We start from the raw sequence: 13,106 nt of genomic DNA on the forward strand, positions 1-13,106 counted from the left end.
TTCATATATACCATAACACATATTGTTGCTGCAATACCTCATCTAATATCCAATATAGATAGTGCACACCAAAGGGTATCTAAATACTTTAAACATACCTTTACTTACAAAACACTTCCAACAAACATCCTACCACACCCACACTCACAACGTATATCAATGCTACCAAACACATGTACTCGGTAACATGTGTATTCTTTAAAATGTAGTAGTTTTTTTTAATCCACTATGGATTGTTTTTCCCCCTCACCCAATGATTATTTCAAGTGAATACAACAACAGTGTAAAAAACACTAATGTTGTACCAAACATAGACCTTACAATGAATTTACTGTTTATGAGGGTCTAAAAAGTAAATGTGTATGTACAATTGAATGTAAATAAATGTTTTAAACCGCTGTGTTTAGAAAATTATACAGAAAATGAACCAAAGATTCCAATTTGATTTCCATTTGCAACTAAGTATTCATAGCCACTGTTCTCTTTCATTTTTTCTTCACCTACAGATTCCATCACCACTTTCCTCAATTCTACTGCAATCATGAATCCCATGGACACCTCAATTATATCATGCCACCATATTACTATTACAGTATAATACCCTACAGTACCTATAATTACTATACACATATTACTATATGGCCATGTCCCAAGAATCTGGTCACTGGTCACAACCACCATAACACAATCAAACCATTTAACAAGTAAGTACAGTACACCTTCAAATAGCAAGACTCACCTAGAACCCCCCAATCCCACTGATGTCCGCGGACATGTGTTTGTGTCCGCTGACACGTACAGTGACCGCAGACATGGTGGCAGCAGCACCATTTTTTTGGCCTATTACAACAGCTCCATGACAACTTTATTGCACTCCCCCACCCTTTCGAGGCACTCTTTCAACCATCAATGAACCCCCAATATGTTTTCCAGACTTTTTTCTGTCTGCGCGGTCCATGAACAGTGGCGTTGTCCATGGACTTGGCAGCACCTGCAAACCCCTTTTCACCTATAAAAACACCTCCCTTTGAACTTTTTTCCACACCCCCACTCTTTGCGGTCCTTCTTTTGGCCAGAAAGTAACCCCAATCGTGATTTCCAGACGCTTACCTCACTGCGCTGTCTGAGGTCAGCAGCGGCTGTCCACATATCCAATATGACAACCATTTCAAAAATCTGACGCACCTCATGTTTTTAAACATCCAATCAGCGTGCCTCTTTGATGTCTGGGGACACCAAGCCACTGCCTGATTGGCCCAGACATGTCCGCACACAGCGAATTAGGAAATGAGTCTGCAGACCGGAACCAGTTATCACATTTTTTTTTTAAATTACTGGTCTAATTTACACCAAATTTACAGAAGCACGCATTCGGGGCCAGGCTGCTGCTCCTGGTCCAAATTTGGTCATAATCCATCCAAAGGTTTCGACTGTAGCGTTCAAGGAACATTTTTTTCCATTGTGTCAGTGGGGATTTCAAAAATCTTGGACACCCTTATAACTTTGCCCCCCGTAGATGGAAATGCACCAAACTTCCCAAAATCGTTCTGAGGTGGCCATATACTGGAGAGTTTGGTGAGAATTTGTTGAATGGTGCCAAAGTTATGAGCCGCCCCATAAGTGCTTTTTCTTTCAGTTGAGCAACTTATCCATAATTAGAGAGCCTGCAGTCTGGTATTTCAGCAGATGTGTTTTGAAACTTTGCTATTTCTTTTTAATTCATTTAAATTTTGCAGTTCTAGAGTAGGACGTTTTGCATAAAACAGTCTATGCTAAAGTTTTTGCATAGTGAAACGGTGTGTTGCTAACATTTTGATGTGGTGGAAGGCGCTTTTGCAAGCAGTTCCTAAAATGCAGGCTAATGAATGTCCTTGCTGTCCAGTATCGATGCGCAGTTGGCGGGGGTCCATGGTTCATAGAGTTTTGATTCTATTTTTGGCTTTTAGTTTGACATAGTGTTTGAGGAATTGAAAAGATTTGAAGGATTGTTTTTGTACATTACATATTAAGCTGTATGTCCATTTGTATACTGGACGATTTCTTTGGGCAAAAGGAACATTTGGTTAGAGGTTTGTTGGGAAGTTTTTCTATATGGCTTTCTTTTGCCATAATGGTGTCTCCTACCACTTCATAGCCTCAGCCATTATTGCCCATGGCAATTGTGTTTTTTTATTCTTGTTTATAATCCTCTTCATTGAAATATGGTTCTGTGCTGCTTGTGTGAATCCATTAACCTTCACAGAAGTTTAAAAAGTTATGCATATTGACATTGCACATGTTTAGGAGTAGTTTTTGTACTGTATTGATTAATTCAGTTATTGTTTTCAAACTGTTAAAATTAATAAAAACATGTTTTTCTTTAGTAGAAATGCGCTGTCAATTAGAGCTTAGAGTATTTATTTTCTGCAGTCTGTTTTAAGGGTATATCGTGACTTTCTAGCTTTCTTTATAAGATTGTTAAGAATGGTACAGTGGATATCTTTTTGTAAAATTGATTTTTTACTGTGGCTACGTAAACATTGGTAGATTTTGTGTTAGGTTAATTTGTAGGTATGCTTTTTTTGCACATCTTTTTGATTTTTAATTTTTGCAACAGGGGTCTTACTGGTGGCTGGTTTAGTTTTGTTGAGTGAGCTTACTAGCTGTTCTGTTTTAATGTTTTCTATAAAGGGTTTTAGAGGTGTATAACTATATGGTTTGTTTTTTTATTTTTAGCTGCTCTATAGTTTCTTTGTTTTATACAGAGTTGGTTTTTAGTAGGCATTCTCTTTTGTCTGTTGGGAAAAAAGAAAGTTGTGTTTGAAAGTTGTGTGAAATGTTTATATGTGTATTATGCATGGGAATGTGGGTGTTATTGTACAGATTAATAGAGTGGTGTTTGATTGTGTAGTGGGATGATAGGTGTGGTTGGGAAAGTTGGAAGAGTAAGAGGCTGTATTGGTTTGATGGGCTTGGGTATATATGGAATTGACATCGGGTGGTGTTTTATAAAATAAGTATATTTATGTGATGGGGAATGGGTGAGATACTATTGCTAGTAGAATGTGTTGAGCAGTACTCATGTTAGTGAGTAAGGGAGTGGTGGTGTGATTGAATAAATATTGAATGTATGATGTATTGAGGAAAACAGTGGTTGCTGTAATGGTGTGATTTAGTGCATAGGTATGAGGGTTGTGTGGGTGTAATTATAAATGGGTGTGGAAGTGTGTGTGTGTGTGTGTGTGTGTGTGTGTGCTAATGGGTGGAAGTGATTTGGAATGCAATGAGTGTGAAACATGTTGGGTTGGAATTAAGGACCTCACATGGATAGGGCAATGGAAGATTAAGTAAATTAAATTGTGGTATTGAAGTTGATGAGAGTTGAATGTGTTGGTAGGCAGTAAGGAATTGGTGGTGTATTGTATAAAGAGCGATGTTAGATAGGAATAGAAAGAGTGTGGATGCTACAATAGAATGAGTACGAGTGAAATACAATATTGTTGAGTAGAAAAGAATACAGTAGGCCAATACATAGTGCAAGTACATTTTTACAATTAGAGAGATAATCATGCTATACTTATCGTGTAGGATGTGAAGAGTGTTATTTCTTCGGTAGCTGTCTTTGTGAATCTTATTTTTTCCTGTAATTGTAAAACAAAGTTAGTTTGTATATGGGGTAATGTTGATGAAGTTTCACTAACAAAGGTTGTCATTTATTAAGGTAGGATGAGCTATTTTAACAAAGAGTATATCAGGTTGTGTTAAATGTGGAGTGATCATTTATGTTAACTATGTTATTAGAATGATTGCACCAGGATATGTGCAGTTCTGCATATTGAAATCAACAGGGTGAACATTGCACTAAGTTACAGCTCTATTATGAGAAGAGCTACTCCAGTTTTTAACTAATACTGATTTTATTACAACTGGTCTATTATTGAAGCAGCATCCTAGGAGCAAAATCAATTGTAAACCTCAGACTTAGATAACCTTGCAACTTTAGTTTAGGAAGAGAAAAAAGATGATTATATGGCTACATTTTATAATGACTGTGAAATACGTTATACCATTGTTTCGGATCTTGTTGTATAACGTATATGTATTGGTAAGGTTCTTATGATGGTCCCTAGGGTGTGCAGAAAAAGGAGGAAGAGGAAGAACAGAAGTTAAGAAATAGAATGATACAAAGACAAAGAGATGAAGAAATGCATATAGCAAATGAGAGAAGAGAGGTAAAAAAACAGGAAGAGACGAGGGTTAGAGAAGAATCTAAGAAGAGTAGGGAAGTCAATGAAGAAATGTAATCAAAGAGAAGGCAAAGGGCACGCGACATCAATCGCATAGAGAATGAGTTAATGGAACCTGATCCAGTAGTAGCATGTGAAGACATATAAGAATTCTTCCAGACACATGAACCAATGCCAGGTCCGTCTAGAGTAAATCTAGAGGATTTTGATATCAGAAGCATTGGAAACCACATTGATAATGTTTATCATGACATGAGGACCAAGAAAGAATCAAAAGGTAAGGGAGAAAATGATTGATTTGAAAGTACACGGACACAAGGCAAAGAGGGAGGTTTGTTTAGTCTCGAGCATAGAGCTTTGTCTTTGGACAAGCTGACTCTGAATAGAGATGAGAAAGTGGAAAGTCACACAAGTTGGGGACAGGATATGTCAGACTAAGACAGAAAAACTTTCTGTGGGGAGGAGGGCGCTAATGTATATGGTTCTGAAGGGTGTTCTCCTACGGACAGAGAAGTAAGATGGTCAGATCTAGACCTAAATAGATTGAGGACACCAGAGCCCCTGTGTGGCTAGATCAATCTAAAGGGCATACCCATAGTGTGAGTGGGGACTCACCACCTTATGTGAGTAGATTAAGGTCATTACCAGGCAGGAGATGGTGCAGAACACTTGTCACTGCTATGGACAGGCAGGCGATGGGGGATGAATGTGATTTTGGGATCTTGCAGTTCCCATTGTTAGAGAAAGGAGGGGTCAGACCACAATATATACCATGGCCCCAAATGGTTAAAGATAAATTAAGGTGTAAACTCCAGAGGTTAACATTGGGTCCCGGAAAATTGATCTATGAATTAGAAAAAATGACAGGATGAAACACATTAGCTATAGGGAACATTAAGGGTCTTCTAGCAGCTATAGTTGGGGAAAGAGATGATGACATTTGGGCAAGAGCAGGATACGCGTGCGTCACTGCTCAGAATACTGCTCATGATTGAGCACTGTTTAATAATTGTAGAGTGGCAGTCTGGAATGCGCTTCGAAAACAGTATGCAGACACGTCAGATATGGGCGCTGCAATGGCACGAAAGGTGCAGGATGGTGAGTATCCGCTGATTTACATTCAGAAATTCCAAGAGCAATGGAGCTTGGAAACACATGAGCCTTGGGGGAAATCTATACCTGTATTCTATCATATATAATGTCAAAGGATGCCAGATAAAGTGCAGAGATAGCTCAAGAAATTGGTGGGTATGCAGGCAAAACCTTGGCCAGAAATACAGTTGACTATAGCACATCATTGCCGTTTGTTGCAAGAGAAAACAAGTCAAAAGAAAGAAGAAGGCAGGAAGCTTGAGGATGCTAAATTGGTACAGAAAAAGCTATCAAAGTATGTGATAGAAGGGGCAATGTTAACTAGTGGAGAAGTGCAGGGAACACAGCAAACAATGGGTATGCCACAAGTGAATATCCAACAGCACTTCGATCAAGGAGGGAATGGATTTGTACCACGAGGTAGAGGAAACTTCTAAGGAAGGGGAGATTTTCAGAACAATCAAGGGAACTTCCAGAGTAACCAAGGTGGGTTTCAGCCTATACAGAACGATAATAAAGGCATGCAGGGAGCACAAATTAGAAGGCTTCCTCCTGTATGCTGGACATGTGGAATGACAGGGCATATAGCACAAACATGTGGGAGCCAAGGGTATGTACAGAATGGGCAGTTCTCAAGAGGGGGATCCGGTCTTCCGCCTGCATACGGCGCACACAATAGGGCTGTCCAATTGTGGGTACATGCTTATTCCCTTGCCCGTGAAAGGATTCCCTCCCTCCATGGTGACACCCCCTATCGTAGGAGTCAGTAACCGTCCTTTGTTTGCACTCTGTTGTATCTGCATTGGTGCATGCTGTGACTGCCCTTCAGGTGGGCTCAATGGTGCTAGCTGTGGTTACAGATCCTGTTGTATTCTCAGTACTTGGGCTTGATACCCTGTTTGATCTTGATCTTAGGTTTCAAAGGAGCTAGAAGTACAGTTCCTTTTTTCTGAGAAATTGCCAGTTTCTATAGGAGACTGTGAAATGTCTGTGTGCCATTGTTGTATTCAATGCAGACACCATTTAATATACTGGGTCGGGATTTAGTAATGAAGTTCATTATGACAATTTCCTATACTGATGAAGGCATAGAGTGTTTGACACCACAGATACATTATTTAAATCTGAGTGAATTCATTATGGCATTCAAAGGGCAAACAGCCACACAAGGAGTACCATTAGACCCGGAAGTGTTTCATTATGGGGTATGCATTTTGTTAACATGGCTGCCTGGTTTAGTAGGTAGGATTATGAGAATACCTGATGAGATTCTCTTAAGACCAGAGATTCCCATTAATGAAGAGGGGGGACAGACTTTTCCCTTAGAGCTGCAAGCAGCTGTAGTACGAGGGGTTTTGGCTATGCTCATAGGATTTGATGACAATGGGCCTCATCACGAGTTTGGCGGTAACCCTTAAATCCGGCGGTCGCGCTATTACCGGGGCTTCGGCGGATTTCTCCCCAGCTCTGAGCTGGGGGGATTTCTGCCAAAAATGTGCGCTATTACCGCCGGCGGGTAATCCGGGTATTACCGCTGGTGGGTAAGAGAGCGAAAATTCCCCATTGAGCCCAATGGGGAATGGGGCATTGCCGAATGGGCTCAGTGGGGAATGGGGAATTCCATTACCAGCAAACCCGTGATCCGGCGCTAATAGCGCCGGGGGATTTGGCAGTAGGGCTAATACCGTTACCGCCCAACTCGTGATGAGGCCCAATGGCAGCTCATGGAGCACAGTAATTGCTATTGGAAAAGGTTACAGATTAACTGATGTCACAGATGATGACATGTTTAAAGATGACCCATCTGATGAAAAAGTAGTGTTCAACATGAGCATTACACATTGGGTTGGATCAGAAAAACGTGAGGTTCCGCAGAGAATGATGATAGTGAGACCGCGTCCTGCAGTTTTTGATGAAGGCATGGCGAAAGTGGCAGTTTCTTTATGGACTACGGACCTCTATGATGTAGGCTTATTAAAGGGTGTTGGAGAAGTTAAGATTAAATTGAAGCCAGGAGAAATGTTACCTCGAGCACAACAGTATCCAATGTCTCGAGAGGCAGAAAGGGGATTTTTAAGACGATATCCACCATGATGGAGCAATGCATTTTAGTGACATCAGAGTCGCCATGCAATACAGCAGTGTATCCTGTCCAGAAATCGAAGGGGGGGTTGTGGTGTTTAATTCAAGACATACACCCGATTAACCAGATTGTAGAGGCAGAGTTTCCTCTAGTTCCTAACCCGGTAACAATCTTATGTAGTATCCCTGTTGAGGTGCGATATTGTACTGTGATTAACTTGCAAAATGATGGAGCAATGCATTTTAGTGACATCAGAGTCGCCATGCAATACAGCAGTGTATCCTGTCCAGAAATCGAAGGGGGGGTTGTGGTGTTTAATTCAAGACATACACCCGATTAACCAGATTGTAGAGGCAGAGTTTCCTCTAGTTCCTAACCCGGTAACAATCTTATGTAGTATCCCTGTTGAGGCGCGATATTGTACTGTGATTAACTTGCAAAATGTGTTTTTCTCAATCCCATTGCATAAAGATTCTCAACATCTGACATTATTCATGTTCTGACAGACTAAGTTAAAAAGAACAAGATTACCTCAGTGGTACTGTGAGTCTCCATCGATTTTTAATAGAGTCCTGTAGATGGACTTAAACAATATTGATTTGCCAAGTGTTGTGTTGCAATACGTAGATGATATATTGGTCTGCAGCACATCAGAAGAAGAGTGCAGACGTGACTCAGCTAATGATTATTTTAGCTGAGAAGGGATATAAGGTGGATAAAGAAAAATTACAGTATTGTAAAAAAGAGGAGTTATACATAGGCCAGTTAATTTCCCATGAAGGAAAGAAAGTTACAACTGAAAGGGCTGAGGTCATTTTGAAAACAGCAAAACTGCACACAATATAGCACAAGCAGCAATTTTTTGCACTATGCAATTGTGTGAGGACATGGGTATTTGATTATAATTCATACATGAAGCCATTGTTGCAGACCCAAAAAAGGCTCAAGCGAGTCAGGAAATGATTGTGTGGACTGAGGAAATAGAGGAAGGGTTTTAAATGAGTTGAAAAAGGCAATTTGCACAGCTCCAGTTCTAGGGATTCCAAATTATTCTGAGGAATTCTTGTTATTTTCCCACACGAATGGAACAGTTATGACAGAGGTACTCATTAAGAGAACTACGTTTGGGTACAAGCCTTTAGCATATTACAGTGGGAATTTGGACCCAGTAATGAGGGGTCACTTACCCTGCGAACAATCTTTGGCAGCTGCCCCGTTTGCTATTGAGAAGTCTGCCAGCATAGTAATGGGGTGTCCCATGACGATGTTAGTTGAGCATGTATTATTTGCTGTTTTGGAAAAACTTAAGAATACACTGATGTCTGAAAGAGCTTCTGCTTATGAGGTGGTTATATCGAATCAAACGATTAAAATAGTCAAATGTAAAATGGTGAATCCTGTCATTTTTGTAGCCGAACCAGAAGATGAGCAGGCACATGATTGCTCTAAATATGAGGCGTTCTATGATGAGATTCTGAGGGTAAAAGAAAGTGCTCTAGCAGCTGTGGTGATTCTCTTTATTGACAGTTATTCAAAAAATGTATCAAACTAATGGGCAAATATATTCAGGTGCCACTGTGGTAAGGCATATGGGAAATGAAGAATTAGAAGTATTGATAAGTGCATGACTACCGTCTCACTTTTCAGCACAGGCTGCAGAAATAGTGGAGCTGGTTGTCGTGCTCGAGAACCACGCAGACCAGGAAGTAACCATGTACAGTAACTCTGCCTATGTGATGTCGACAATACACGCATGGTTAGCACGTTGGAAAAGGAGGGGATACCTCCGAGCGGAAGGCACTCCAATGCAACATGCTGTTTTATTGGACAGACTTATTAAAGCACTAGAGCTCCCCATACCCATAGCCATCAAAAAAGAGCGCAGTCTTTATTTCACACGGAAACCAATCTGCAGATGAAGAAGCTTATTCAGAAGATATTATGAGCTTTGATATGCCTGATGTGAATGAAAGAATGGTGGTGATGATGATTATAAATGAAAGTTTGAACAACTTGTTGAGGAACAACTAATGAAAGCTCATTGTGAAGCACCACGGGATGAGAAAGATACGTGGAAGGGGTGTTATTTATCTCCTTCTGAGGCATTGTGGTCACAGTAAACCAGTGATGCTATAGCCTTATTGAGGGTGGTGTTGGAACAGCCACATCACCCTGCGCATGTCACTAGGGAAAGCCTTGCAGCAAGTATTGCAGAGGAATGGTTCATACGAATATTTGTTAGAACACGTTGCATTTCATGTAGTAAATTGCATCATATGTCAACATTTTACTGCTGGGCACACGCTGCGAACATTCAGAGGTGTTAACCCTCAACCAAATTATCCTTTTCAGAATTTACATATTGACTATGTTGATATGTAGCAGGTCTGTAATGGTAAAAGATATTTGATAGAGGTAGTGTGCCCTTTCTCAAGGTGGGTCAAATCTGGCCCATGCACACATCCAGTTGCCACTTGCACTGTGAAGTTCCTAGTTTGAAAAGTATTTCCTAGATGCGGAATATGTGAGGTATTAATATCAGATAATTACCCCAATTTTGTGAATGAAGTGTTTGTGCATATCAGTTTATTGCTTAGTACAAAGCATACGTTTTCTTCGGCTTATCACCGCAAGCCAATGGCTTACTTAAAGAAAGAATAGCCAAACTTAAGTTAACATTGAAAAAAGGATGTCTGCATTGCCTGCCTCTTGCATCATATGCGTGGAGGAATCAACCAGGCTGTGACCATCATTTTACGCCCTATGAACTAGTAATGGTTAGGCAAATGAGAATGCCTCTCACTCCTCCATTGAGGACTAGAAGTGATGCCCAGACAACCGCAGAATTGTTAGGAGATGAGCTGCGTGCCTACTTAACATGTATGACAACAATGATCTCAGTCATTTCATTTTACTGCCAAAGCTTTTTCCCAGAGATCAGGTACTGATCCATAATTTTGTCCAGCCAAGGTTTAATGGCCCCTTCATCGTGGAAGATGTCACTCCATCAGCAGTGAAGGTGCAAAGAAGACGCGTGGGCAACAGAATGGACAGATCCATATGATGATGATTATGTGCTGGGGCGAGACCATCACACCCCCACCTCATTAGGAAGCATGTCAAGGAGAAGTAGTTCAGTAAGTGCATACTAGATCAATCACGAGGAAGAAGGACGCAGAGACGGTCCAGTAGACAGATAAAGAGTTCATTGTACGATGGTTCTTTCGAGACACTCTTTGTAGCTGCTAAACAAGGAGTGAAAGAAAAAGCTATTACTCTTGAGCCACAGGAGTGTGCGGATATTGGACTGAGACATATTGAAGTCTTGAAAAGAAATGTCAGATCTAGAGTACATCTTTGACAATTGGAAAAGGGAGCAGTTCCTCAATTCCTTTCTCACTGAGTTTCTCTTTGGAGGTGGCCATGGTGGTGTCTAATGGCAACGTTCATCGGATCATTCTGTAATGTTTTCCTCTTCATTTTTAATGCGTATCCTAATTTGATTGGTAGAACTACTGACATTTACGTATTTTTGCAAGATCCTAAAAATGGTCCAGTCGTGAGGAGATTGCTCACAGCCATAATAGAGCAAATCCTCCAACTGCCTGAGTACTGTATTGAAAACACAAATGACTCTGTCTGATGAAGACGCTTATAGACTAGTTGGAATGGTCTTTTATTTCTTGATTGGAGAATGCCTGCACCTTGTTGGATGACAAACCAACACCTGTACATTTCTGAGAGATCATATGAATGAATTGGCAATCAATCAATTGCTACGTGATATCATTGAGCAAGTTGGTCTATTGTCTGACACAACACAGTGAGCATCCTGATGGGCTTATCGAGTGAAGACATCCATAATCTGTTAGCTTTAGTGTTTTATTATCTACTGGAAGCACATCCTTATTTGGTTTGGCGAGAAGACAACTCTTTTGTATTCATCAGGAAACCTATCAACAGTACTGCCATCAGCCAGTTGCTTGTGGAGCTTGTGGAGCAGATTCCACTACTGCCAGAATATTTTATGAGATTGCCCCATTAAAGTTTTGTGTTTCCTTCCATAAAATAAAAGTAGAACATGGGTAACATTGATAGCAACAATAATGTGGCAAACAATGAGAGCCCACCACAACATGCAAGGGGCTATTGTTGTATCCGTTGAACTTATTGGTACATGATCTACACATGTATTATGTTCATTATCATTCTACTTTCTCTCACAGTACGTTCTGTCGATTATGTAGATCCAAATAAGGCAATAGTTCCATATATCTTCCTATATAGTGGGAGGGTACAGAAGTAGCAAGCGTAAGATCACCGAGACCTCATGTGATTGTTCCTAGTCCAGTAGCTTATGTGGAGGCGCCTGGTTCTGTGGCAATTGTCAACAGACATCCTTATTCAGGAAATAATCTTTTAGAAATGTTTGCTGAGCACCAGATACAGATTCTTTGAGAAAGGCAAAGGAAGAGATCTTTTGTGAATGACCCTACACCATTAACACATGTAATGACACCAATTGCACTGACAAATGTCCCTATAATTGCCACAGTAAGAAGAATATATGCAGACATACTTCATGATATGATTGTAAGAGCTCATGAGGCAAGAAGGAGACCTAAGAGAAGTACAAGGTAATATGATCATGACTTGAATGATTATCTAGACAGCACAGCACATTTGGGAAACAACATGGGGTATCAGCACATGAAAGAGGTAGGCAAAAGAACTTCAAAGGAGGAATGCTATGTATGTGCACTCCTGCCTTATAGTATGGGGAAGTCTAAGCTATTCATAGTCATCGAAATAGATGTTCAGACAGCACACTGCCTATCTCACATTGCACTCTGCCGAACAAGAGATCAATTCATGGGCAGAACAGCTTATTTAGCATGGGTAACAGAATGGACAGATCCATATGAAGATGATTATGTTCAAGACACAAAGTAAAGTGCAAGAGCCCACACTAAGAATCATGTGATAAGATATGTACAGCCTGGAGTGAAAGGGGCTGGAATCAGATGGGAAGTAAACTAAAAATGTGAGAGTCCAGGAAAATCAGCAGAAGACATTTGAAGATGGAAGAACAGAGGCCTGATGCAGATTTGGGGATCAGTGCTTTCTCCAGATGGATGGGAGAAAGGAGTAGTGCAGAGCATTGGTAATAATTGGAGACTACAAGCCAACCATTGCCATTGTACAAAATGCATGCAGATCTCTTTGGGAAAGACTTGCTAAACTACTAAAATTGGTTGAAGATAAAGGAGGGCCCCTGCAGATAGTGCCTTTGGAAAATGCAAAGCTGTGCTTCAGAAATAATGGCACAAGAAAGCTTGGATAAAATCAGAACTGTGGTCGAGCCTTTGAAATGCCAGATATGAGCATTGGAACAGCAGTGGTAATGGATCACTACTGGGCTTGTGGATCCAGAGATTATATGAAGCTGCCCAAGTATTGGGGGGGGACTGTGTTCTATAGAGAATTTTTATGTTCCAGCATTGGTGATTCCTAAAATTGACCTGGATATTGGTGAATTTCAAAAAGCAGATGCTCACCTGAGGAAGAAGATATCTGCTGAAATCCTGAATCGAATGAAGAGAGAGAACTATGTCTCAGCCAAGTCAATAGAAGCCTTTGATTCTATTCCATATGAACAGACTGTTTAGTAAGACTTCATCGAAATTCACAATAATCTTCATGCC

The sequence above is a fragment of the Ambystoma mexicanum genome, chromosome 2q, assembly GCF_040938575.1.
Source record: "Ambystoma mexicanum isolate Mex_15411 chromosome 2q, UKY_AmexF1_1, whole genome shotgun sequence".
Classification (NCBI taxonomy): domain Eukaryota; kingdom Metazoa; phylum Chordata; class Amphibia; order Caudata; family Ambystomatidae; genus Ambystoma; species Ambystoma mexicanum.